Here is a 10000-nt window from a genome sequence, read left to right on the forward strand (position 1 = left end):
CGGAGCTAGAGTGGGGCAAGGGGCACGGTTGAGTACCGGAAGGATGACGTTCGCACACGGGGAAGTCGAGTGCCGGGCCGCTGAAAGCGAGCAGGGTGCCACCGACTCTTCGGGCCCACTCGGAGGCTGATATCTCAGGAAGGCCGAGGCCGATTTCCTCCGGGTATGGCTCGTTGCGTGCGGCAGGAGGAGGCGCAGCGTACGGTACAGAGCACTGGGAGGTGCGATGCTGCCCGCCGGAGTGACAGCGAAAGGCTGCGCACCGCTTTCCGCCTGCTAACTCGGCGTCCGTGAGACCGACCGACTTCGCTTTACCGCCGGAGCTAGAGTGGGGCAAGGGGCACGGTTGGGTACCGGAACGATCACGTTCGCACACCGGGAAGTCGAGTGCCGGGTCTCGAAACGGAGCCGGGTCAGCCCAATTTAAAACGGAGAATAGAGTGCTGCCCTCTGCGGGTGAAAACCTGGAAGTACGTTGGTTAATGATTTCCAGTTCACCCCGCTTGGTCAGGCCCACTCGGAGGCGGATAACTCCGGAACGCCGAGGCCGATTTCCTCCGGGTATGGCTCGTTGCGTGCGGCAGGAGGCGGCGCAGCGTACGGTACCGAGCACTCGGAGATGCGGTGCTGCCCGCCGGAGTGACAGCGAAAGGCTGCGCACCGCTTTCCGCCTGGTAACTCGGCGTCCGTGAGACCGACCGACTCCGCTTTAGCACCGGAGCTAGAGTGGGGCAAGGGGCACCGAAGGGTACCGGAACGATCACGTTCGCATACCGGGAAGTCGAGTGCCGGGCCGCTGAAAGCGAGCAGGGTGCCACCGCTCGGGGCCCCGGTTTGTCCGTCCCACCCGGAGGCCCATATCTCCGGAAGGCACAGGCCGATTTCCTCCGGGTATGGCTCGTTGCGTGCGGCCGGACCAGGCGCAGCGGACGGTACCGAGCACTCGGAGGTCCGGCGCTGCCCGCCGGAGGTACAGCGAAAGGCTGCAAACCACTTTCCGCCGCCTCCCTCCGCGGGCGTGAGACCGACGGTCGTCGGGTTTGGTTCCGCGGCTAGAGCAGGACGAGGGGCAGCGATCGGTACTGGAAGGAACCCGGTCGCACACCGGGAAGTCGACTAGCGGGCCGCCGAAAGCGAGCTCGGGGCCCCGGTTTGTCCGTCCCACCCGGAGGCCCATATCTCCGGAAGGCACAGGCCGATTTCCACCGGGTATGGCTCGTTGTGTGCGGCCGGACCAGGCGCAGCGGACGGTACCGAGCACTCGGAGGTCGGGCGCTGCCCGCCGGAGGTACAGCGAAAGGCTGCAAACCACTTTCCGCCGCCTCCCTCCGCGGGCGTGAGACCGACGGTCGTCGGGTTTAGTTCCGCGGCTAGAGCAGGACGAGGGGCAGCGAACGGTACCGGAACGAACCCGGTCGCACACCGGGAAGTCGAGTGCCGGGTCTCGAAACGGAGCCGGGTCGGCCCAGTTTAAAACGGAGAAGAGAGTGCTGCCCTCTGCGGGTGAAAACATGGAAGTACGTTGGTTAATGATTTCCAGTTCACCCCGCTTGGTCAGGCCCACTCGGAGGCGGATAACTCCGGAACGCCGAGGCCGATTTCCTGCGGGTATGGCTCGTTGCGTGCGGCAGGAGGCGGCGCAGCGTTCGGTACCGAGCACTCGGAGGTGCGGTGCTGCCCGCCGGAGTGACAGCGAAAGGCTGCGCACCGCTTTCCGCCTGCTAACTCGGCGTCCGTGAGACCGACCGACTCCGCTTTAGCACCGGAGCTAGAGTGGGGCAAGGGGCACCGAAGGGTACCGGAACGATGACGTTCGCACACCGGGAAGTCGAGTGCCGGGCCGCCGAAAGCGAGCAGGGTGCCACCGCTCGGGGCCCCGGTTTGTCCGTCCCACCCGGAGGCCCATATCTCCGGAAGACACAGGCCGATTTCCACCGGGTATGGCTCGTTGTGTGCGGCCGGACCAGGCGCAGCGGACGGTACCGAGCACTCGGAGGTCGGGCGCTGCCCGCCGGAGGTACAGCGAAAGGCTGCAAACCACTTTCCGCCGCCTCCCTCCGCGGGCGTGAGACCGACGGTCGTCGGGTTTGTTTCCGCGGCTAGAGCAGGACGAGGGGCAGCGAACGGTACCGGAAGGAACCCGGTCGCACACCGGGAAGTCGACTAGCGGGCCGCCGAAAGCGAGCACGGGGCCCCGGTTTGTCCGTCCCACCCGGAGGCCCATATCTCTGGAAGGCACAGGCCGATTTCCACCGGGTATGGCTCGTTGTGTGCGGCCGGACCAGGCGCAGCGGACGGTACCGAGCACTCGGAGGTCGGGCGCTGCCCGCCGGAGGTACAGCGAAAGGCTGCAAACCACTTTCCGCCACCTCCCTCCGCGGGCGTGAGACCGACGGTCGTCGGGTTTGTTTCCGCGGCTAGAGCAGGACGAGGGGCAGCGAACGGTACCGGAACGAACCCGGTCGCACACCGGGAAGTCGACCAGCGGGCCGCCGAAAGCGTGCTCGGGTCCCCGGTTTGTCTGTCCCACCCGGAGGCTGATATCTGAGGAAGTCCGAGGCCGATTTCCTCCGGCTAACTCGGCGGGCAATGTGTCCCCCCCACCATCTTCGGCTGATTACCGTGGCTGGACCGGATCAAGGAGCAACGGAACCGTGCCAGAACGACGTCGGTCGGACGGCGTGAACTGATAGTGCCGAGGCCGGAAACCGAGCCGGAAATGTGCACCGATTTATTGGTCCCACTCGCAGGCCCATATCTCCGGAAGGCCGAGGCCGATTTCCTCCGGGTATGGTTCGCTGCGTGCAGCCGGAAGGGGAGCAGCGGACGGCACTGAGCAGCCGGAGGTGCGGCGCTGCCCGCCGGAGCTGCAAGCGAAAGGCTGCGCACCGCTTTCCGCTGGTTAACTCGGCAGGCCGTCAGGCCGACCGACTCCGCTTCAGCACGGGAGCTAGAGTCGGGCAAGGGGCACCGAAGGGTACCGGAAGGATCACGTTCGGACACCGGGAAGTCGAGTGCCGGGCCGCCGAAAGCGAGCTCGGGGCCCCGGTTTGTCCGTCCCACCCGGAGGCCCATATCTCGAGAAGGCACAGGCCGATTTCCTCCGGGTTTGGCTCGCTGCGTGCGGCCGGACGAGGTGCAGCGAACGGTACCGAGCACTCGGAGGTGCGGCGCTGCCCGCCGGAGGTACAGCGAAAGGCTGCAAACCGCTTTCCGCCTCCTCTCCCCTCGGGCGTGAGACCGACGGTCGTCTGGTTTGCTTCCGCGGCAAGAGCAGGACGAGGGGCACCGAGCGGTACCAGAACGAACCCGGTCGCACACCGGGATGTCGAGTGCCCGGCCCAAACCCGCTACCCCCCCCCCCACCCGAAAGCGAGCCACGGTTTGTGGATTAAAAGTGAAGCGGCAAAGATTTGTAAAACAGCGTGAAATGATGAACCAGAAGCCCAAAGTAATGGTGGGAATAAAAGTTCCGAAATGTGAAATGGTGAACCAGAAGTTGTGTGAACTGTTTAACCCAAAGTGGCAAAAATGGATTAAAAGGGGTGAAATGATCGACCGCAAAGCAGGGCAAGCATTAAACAAAAGCAGCAGCATTTTTTAAAAAGGGACAAATGGTTTACCAGAATCCCAAAAGAATGCTCAGAGACTTAAGTGCCAAAGGGGCAAATGGTTAACCAGAAGCTGGGTGAACTGCTTAACCCAAAGTGGGAAAAAGGATAAAAAAGGGGTGAACTGATCAACCAGAAGTCGACAACAATGTGCGGCGATTAAGTCTGAAAGAGGGAAAGGTTGACCGGAAAGCAGGGAAATGATTAAACAAAAGCAGAAAAATTCAGTAAAAAGGGGCAAGTGGTGAACCAGAAGTTGGGTGAACTGCTTAACCAAAAGTGGGAAAGAGGATTAAAAGGGGAGAAATGTTGAACCAGATGTCGAAAACAATGCGCGGCGATGAAGTCTGAAAGAGGAAAAGGTTGACCGCAAAGCAGGGAAAGGATTAAACAGAAGCAGCAATATCTTTTAAAAAGGGACAAATGGTGAACCAGAATCCCAAAAGAATGCTCAGAGACTTAAGTCCCAAAGGGGCAAATGGTTAACCAGAAGCTGGGTGAACTGTTTAACCAAAAGTGGGAAAAAGGATTAAAATGTTGTGAAATGATTAACCAGAAGGCGAAAGCAAAGTGCGGCGGCGAAGTCCTAAAGGGGAAAAGGTTGACCATAAAGCAGGGAAATGATTAAACAAAAGCAGAAAAATTCAGTAAGAAGGGGCAAATGGTTAACCAGAAGTTGGGTGAACTGCTTAACCAAAAGTGGGAAAGAGGATTAAAAGGGGAGAAATGTTGAACCAGATGTCGAAAACAATGCGCGGCGATGAAGTCTGAAAGAGGAATAGGTCGACCGCAAAGCAGGGAAATGATTAAACAAAAGCAGAAAAATTCAGTAAAAAGGGGCAAATGGTGAACCAGAAGCTGGGTGAACTGCTTAACCAAAAGTGGGAAAAAGGATTAAAAGGGGAGAAATGTTGAACCAGATGTCGAAAACAAGGTGCGGCGATGAAGTCTGAAAGAGGAATAGGTCGACCGCAAAGCAGGGAAAGGTTTAATCAAAAGCAGCAATATCTTTTAAAAAGGGACAAATGGTGAACCAGAATCACAAAAGAATGCTCAGAGACTTAAGTCCCAAAGGGGAAATGGTTAACCAGTAGCTGGGTGAACTGTCCAACCCAAAGTGGGAAAAAGGATTAAAAGGGGTGAAATGATTAACCAGAAGGCGAAAGCAAAGTGCGGCGGCGAAGTCGTAAGGGGAAAAGGTTGACCAGAAAGCAGGGAAAGCATTAAACAAAAGCGGCAACATTTTTAAAAAAGTGGCAAATGGTTAACCAGAATCCCAAAAGAATGCTCAGAGACTTAAGTCCCAAAGGGGAAATGGTTAACCAGAAGCTGGGTGAACTGGTGAACCAAAAGTGGGAAAAAGGATTAAAAGGGGAGAAATGTTTAACCAGAAGGCAAAAGCAAAGTGCGGCGGCGAAGTCCAAAAGGGGAAAAGGTTGACAAGAAAGCAGGGAAATGATTAAACCAAAGCGGAAAAATTCAGTATAATGGGGCAAATGGTTAACCAGAAGCTGGGTGAAATGGTTAACCGAAAGTGGCAAAAAAAGATTTAAAGGGGAAAAATGATTAACCAGAAGTCGACAACAATGCGCGGCGATGAAGTCTGAAAGGGGAAAAGGTTGACCACATAGCAGGGAAACGATTAAACAAAAGCGGCAACATTTTTAAAAAAGTGGCAAATGATTAACCAGAATCCCAAAAGAATGCTCAGAGACTAAGTCCCAAAGGGGAAATGGTTAACCAGAAGCTGGGGGAAATGGTTAACCAAAAGTTGCAAAAATGATTAAAAGGGGTGAAATGATTAACCAGGAGGCTAAAGCAATGTGCCGCGGTGAAGTCTGAAAGAGGGAAAGGTTGACCAGAAAGCATTAAACAAAAGCGGCAACATTTTTTAAAAATTGGCAAATGATTAACCAGAATCCCAAAAGAATGCTCAGAGACTAAGTCCCATAGGGGAAATGGTTAACCAGAAGCTGGGGGAAATGGTTAACCAAAAGTTGCAAAAATGATTAAAAGGGGTGAAATGATTAACCAGAATTCGAAAATAATGTGCGGCGATGAAGTCCTAAAGGGGAAAAGTTTGACCACAAAGCAGGGAAAGCATTAAACAAAAGCGGCAACATTTTTTAAAAATTGGCAAATGATTAACCAGAATCCCAAAAGAATGCTCAGAGACTAAGTCCCAAAGGGGAAATGGTTAACCAGAAGCTGGGGGAAATGGTTAACCAAAAGTTGCAAAAATGATTAAAAGGGGTGAAATGATTAACCAGGAGGCTAAAGCAATGTGCCGCGGTGAAGTCTGAAAGAGGGAAAGGTTGACCAGAAAGCATTAAACAAAAGCGGCAACATTTTTTAAAAATTGGCAAATGATTAACCAGAATCCCAAAAGAATGCTCAGAGACTAAGTCCCAAAGGGGAAATGGTTAACCAGAAGCTGGGGGAAATGGTTAACCAAAAGTTGCAAAAATGATTAAAAGGGGTGAAATGATTAACCAGGAGGCTAAAGCAATGTGCCGCGGTGAAGTCTGAAAGAGGGAAAGGTTGACCAGAAAGCATTAAACAAAAGCGGCAACATTTTTAAAAAAGTGGCAAATGATTAACCAGAATCCCAAAAGAATGCTCAGAGACTGAGTCCCAAAGGGGAAATGGTTAACCAGAAGCTGGGGGAAATGGTTAACCAAAAGTTGCAAAAATGATTAAAAGGGGTGAAATGATTAACCAGGAGGCTAAAGCAATGTGCCGCGGTGAAGTCTGAAAGAGGGAAAGGTTGACCAGAAAGCATTAAACAAAAGCGGCAACATTTTTTAAAAAGTGGCAAATGATTAACCAGAATCCCAAAAGAATGCTCAGAGACTAAGTCCCAAAGGGGAAATGGTTAACCAGAAGCTGGGGGAAATGGTTAACCAAAAGTTGCAAAAATGATTAAAAGGGGTGAAATGATTAACCAGGAGGCTAAAGCAATGTGCCGCGGTGAAGTCTGAAAGAGGGAAAGGTTGACCAGAAAGCATTAAACAAAAGCGGCAACATTTTTTAAAAATTGGCAAATGATTAACCAGAATTCCAAAAGAATGCTCAGAGACTAAGTCCCAAAGGGGAAATGGTTAACCAGAAGCTGGGGGAAATGGTTAACCAAAAGTTGCAAAAATGATTAAAAGGGGTGAAATGATTAACCAGGAGGCTGAAGCAATGTGCCGCGGGGAAGTCTGAAAGAGGCAAAGGTTGACCAGAAAGCATTAAACAAAAGTGGCAACATTTTTTAAAAATTGGCAAATGATTAACCAGAATCCCAAAAGAATGCTCAGAGACTAAGTCCCAAAGGGGAAATGGTTAACCAGAAGCTGGGGGAAATGGTTAACCAAAAGTTGCAAAAATGATTAAAAGGGGTGAAATGATTAACCAGGAGGCTAAAGCAATGTGCCGCGGTGAAGTCTGAAAGAGGGAAAGGTTGACCAGAAAGCATTAAACAAAAGTGGCAACATTTTTAAAAAATTGGCAAATGATTAACCAGAATCCCAAAAGAATGCTCAGAGACTAAGTCCCAAAGGGGAAATGGTTAACCAGAAGCTGGGGGAAATGGTTAACCAAAAGTTGCAAAAATGATTAAAAGGGGTGAAATGATTAACCAGGAGGCTGGAGCAATGTGCCGCGGTGAAGTCTGAAAGAGGGAAAGGTTGACCAGAAAGCATTAAACAAAAGTGGCAACATTTTTTAAAAATTGGCAAATGATTAACCAGAATCCCAAAAGAATGCTCAGAGACTAAGTCCCAAAGGGGAAATGGTTAACCAGAAGCTGGGGGAAATGGTTAACCAAAAGTTGCAAAAATGATTAAAAGGGGTGAAATGATTAACCAGGAGGCTGAAGCAATGTGCCGCGGTGAAGTCTGAAAGAGGGAAAGGTTGACCAGAAAGCATTAAACAAAAGTGGCAACATTTTTAAAAAATTGGCAAATGATTAACCAGAATCCCAAAAGAATGCTCAGAGACCAAGTCCCAAAGGGGAAATGGTTAACCAGAAGCTGGGGGAAATGGTTAACCAAAAGTTGCAAAAATGATTAAAAGGGGTGAAATGATTAACCAGGAGGCTAAAGCAATGTGCCGCGGTGAAGTCTGAAAGAGGGAAAGGTTGACCAGAAAGCATTAAACAAAAGCGGCAACATTTTTTAAAAATTGGCAAATGATTAACCAGAATCCCAAAAGAATGCTCAGAGACTAAGTCCCAAAGGGGAAATGGTTAACCAGAAGCTGGGGGAAATGGTTAACCAAAAGTTGCAAAAATGATTAAAAGGGGTGAAATGATTAACCAGGAGGCTGAAGCAATGTGCCGCGGTGAAGTCTGAAAGAGGGAAAGGTTGACCAGAAAGCATTAAACAAAAGTGGCAACATTTTTTAAAAATTGGCAAATGATTAACCAGAATCCCAAAAGAATGCTCAGAGACTAAGTCCCAAAGGGGAAATGGTTAACCAGAAGCTGGGGGAAATGGTTAACCAAAAGTTGCAAAAATGATTAAAAGGGGTGAAATGATTAACCAGGAGGCTAAAGCAATGTGCCGCGGTGAAGTCTGAAAGAGGGAAAGGTTGACCAGAAAGCATTAAACAAAAGTGGCAACATTTTTAAAAAATTGGCAAATGATTAACCAGAATCCCAAAAGAATGCTCAGAGACTAAGTCCCAAAGGGGAAATGGTTAACCAGAAGCTGGGGGAAATGGTTAACCAAAAGTTGCAAAAATGATTAAAAGGGGTGAAATGATTAACCAGGAGGCTGGAGCAATGTGCCGCGGTGAAGTCTGAAAGAGGGAAAGGTTGACCAGAAAGCATTAAACAAAAGTGGCAACATTTTTTAAAAATTGGCAAATGATTAACCAGAATCCCAAAAGAATGCTCAGAGACTAAGTCCCAAAGGGGAAATGGTTAACCAGAAGCTGGGGGAAATGGTTAACCAAAAGTTGCAAAAATGATTAAAAGGGGTGAAATGATTAACCAGGAGGCTGAAGCAATGTGCCGCGGTGAAGTCTGAAAGAGGGAAAGGTTGACCAGAAAGCATTAAACAAAAGTGGCAACATTTTTAAAAAATTGGCAAATGATTAACCAGAATCCCAAAAGAATGCTCAGAGACCAAGTCCCAAAGGGGAAATGGTTAACCAGAAGCTGGGGGAAATGGTTAACCAAAAGTTGCAAAAATGATTAAAAGGGGTGAAATGATTAACCAGGAGGCTAAAGCAATGTGCCGCGGTGAAGTCTGAAAGAGGGAAAGGTTGACCAGAAAGCATTAAACAAAAGCGGCAACATTTTTTAAAAATTGGCAAATGATTAACCAGAATCCCAAAAGAATGCTCAGAGACTAAGTCCCAAAGGGGAAATGGTTAACCAGAAGCTGGGTGAAATGGTTAACCAAAAGTTGCAAAAATGATTAAAAGGGGTGAAATGATCAACCAGAAGTCGAAAATAATGTGCGGCGATGAAGTCCTAAGGGGCAAAAGTCACCCAGAAGGCAGGGAAATGATCAAACGAAAGCAGCCAAAAAATTATTAAAAGAGGGGAACTGATGAACCAAAAGATGAGAAACGGCCCGCAGAGACTAAGTCCAAAACGGGAACTGGTGAACCGGAAATGATTAACCAAAAACTAAGTCCGAAGAGGGAACTGGTAAACCAGAACTGAGTAACCCGATTTTTAAAATTAATTATAAATGGGGAAACGATTGAGCAAAAGGCGGAAATTAAGTCACAGGGACCATGTCCGAAAGGGCAAGAGGTTACCCCGTAGGGGGCATTCGTCAACTCAATCTGAAAAATTTGGAGGCAAATCTGACCAAAATGCGGAAATCGGACCACACCGCGAGGGGCGCCATTCGACGGGGCAGGGTTAGACGCGTCGAACGGTACCTGAAGGTCCCGGCTGCGACACGTGAGTCCGGAGATATGGCCAGTCAAAGTCTGATGGGAGGTACCGAAGCCGAAAAATCGAAACGCGTTTGCGGCGATTCGGTGTCAGAGAGTCGGTCACGAATTCAAATTCGTCCCGCTGATTCGCCAATTGCCAGCCGGTTCCGGGGGGATTGGCGGGGTACCTGCAGGATAGTAAGAGGTGGCATGTCGAGACTTAGCCTGTTTACCAGACTTGTGTCTAGCGCCTCCAGGTCTGCAGAGACCGACCCGGGCTGCCGCCCAACCGACTTTTAAGCCTTTTGGGAGTGGGAATTTTTCCCATTTTTCCCCATTTTTCGGGTTTTTTGGTCGGGCTTGAAAACGGCGGCCCCGAGGCCTCCCGGGGCTGGCGGGCTTCGGCTCCCTTGCGAGAGGGTCCGAATTCCACCCGTTTAAGCCCAGAAAGGAGTTCGGAAGTCAGTCGGTCGAGGGAACCCCTTCGGAAGTCCGACGGGGATGGATTC

The sequence above is a fragment of the Heptranchias perlo genome, unplaced genomic scaffold (genome assembly GCF_035084215.1).
Source record: "Heptranchias perlo isolate sHepPer1 unplaced genomic scaffold, sHepPer1.hap1 HAP1_SCAFFOLD_592, whole genome shotgun sequence".
Lineage (NCBI taxonomy): Eukaryota > Metazoa > Chordata > Chondrichthyes > Hexanchiformes > Hexanchidae > Heptranchias > Heptranchias perlo.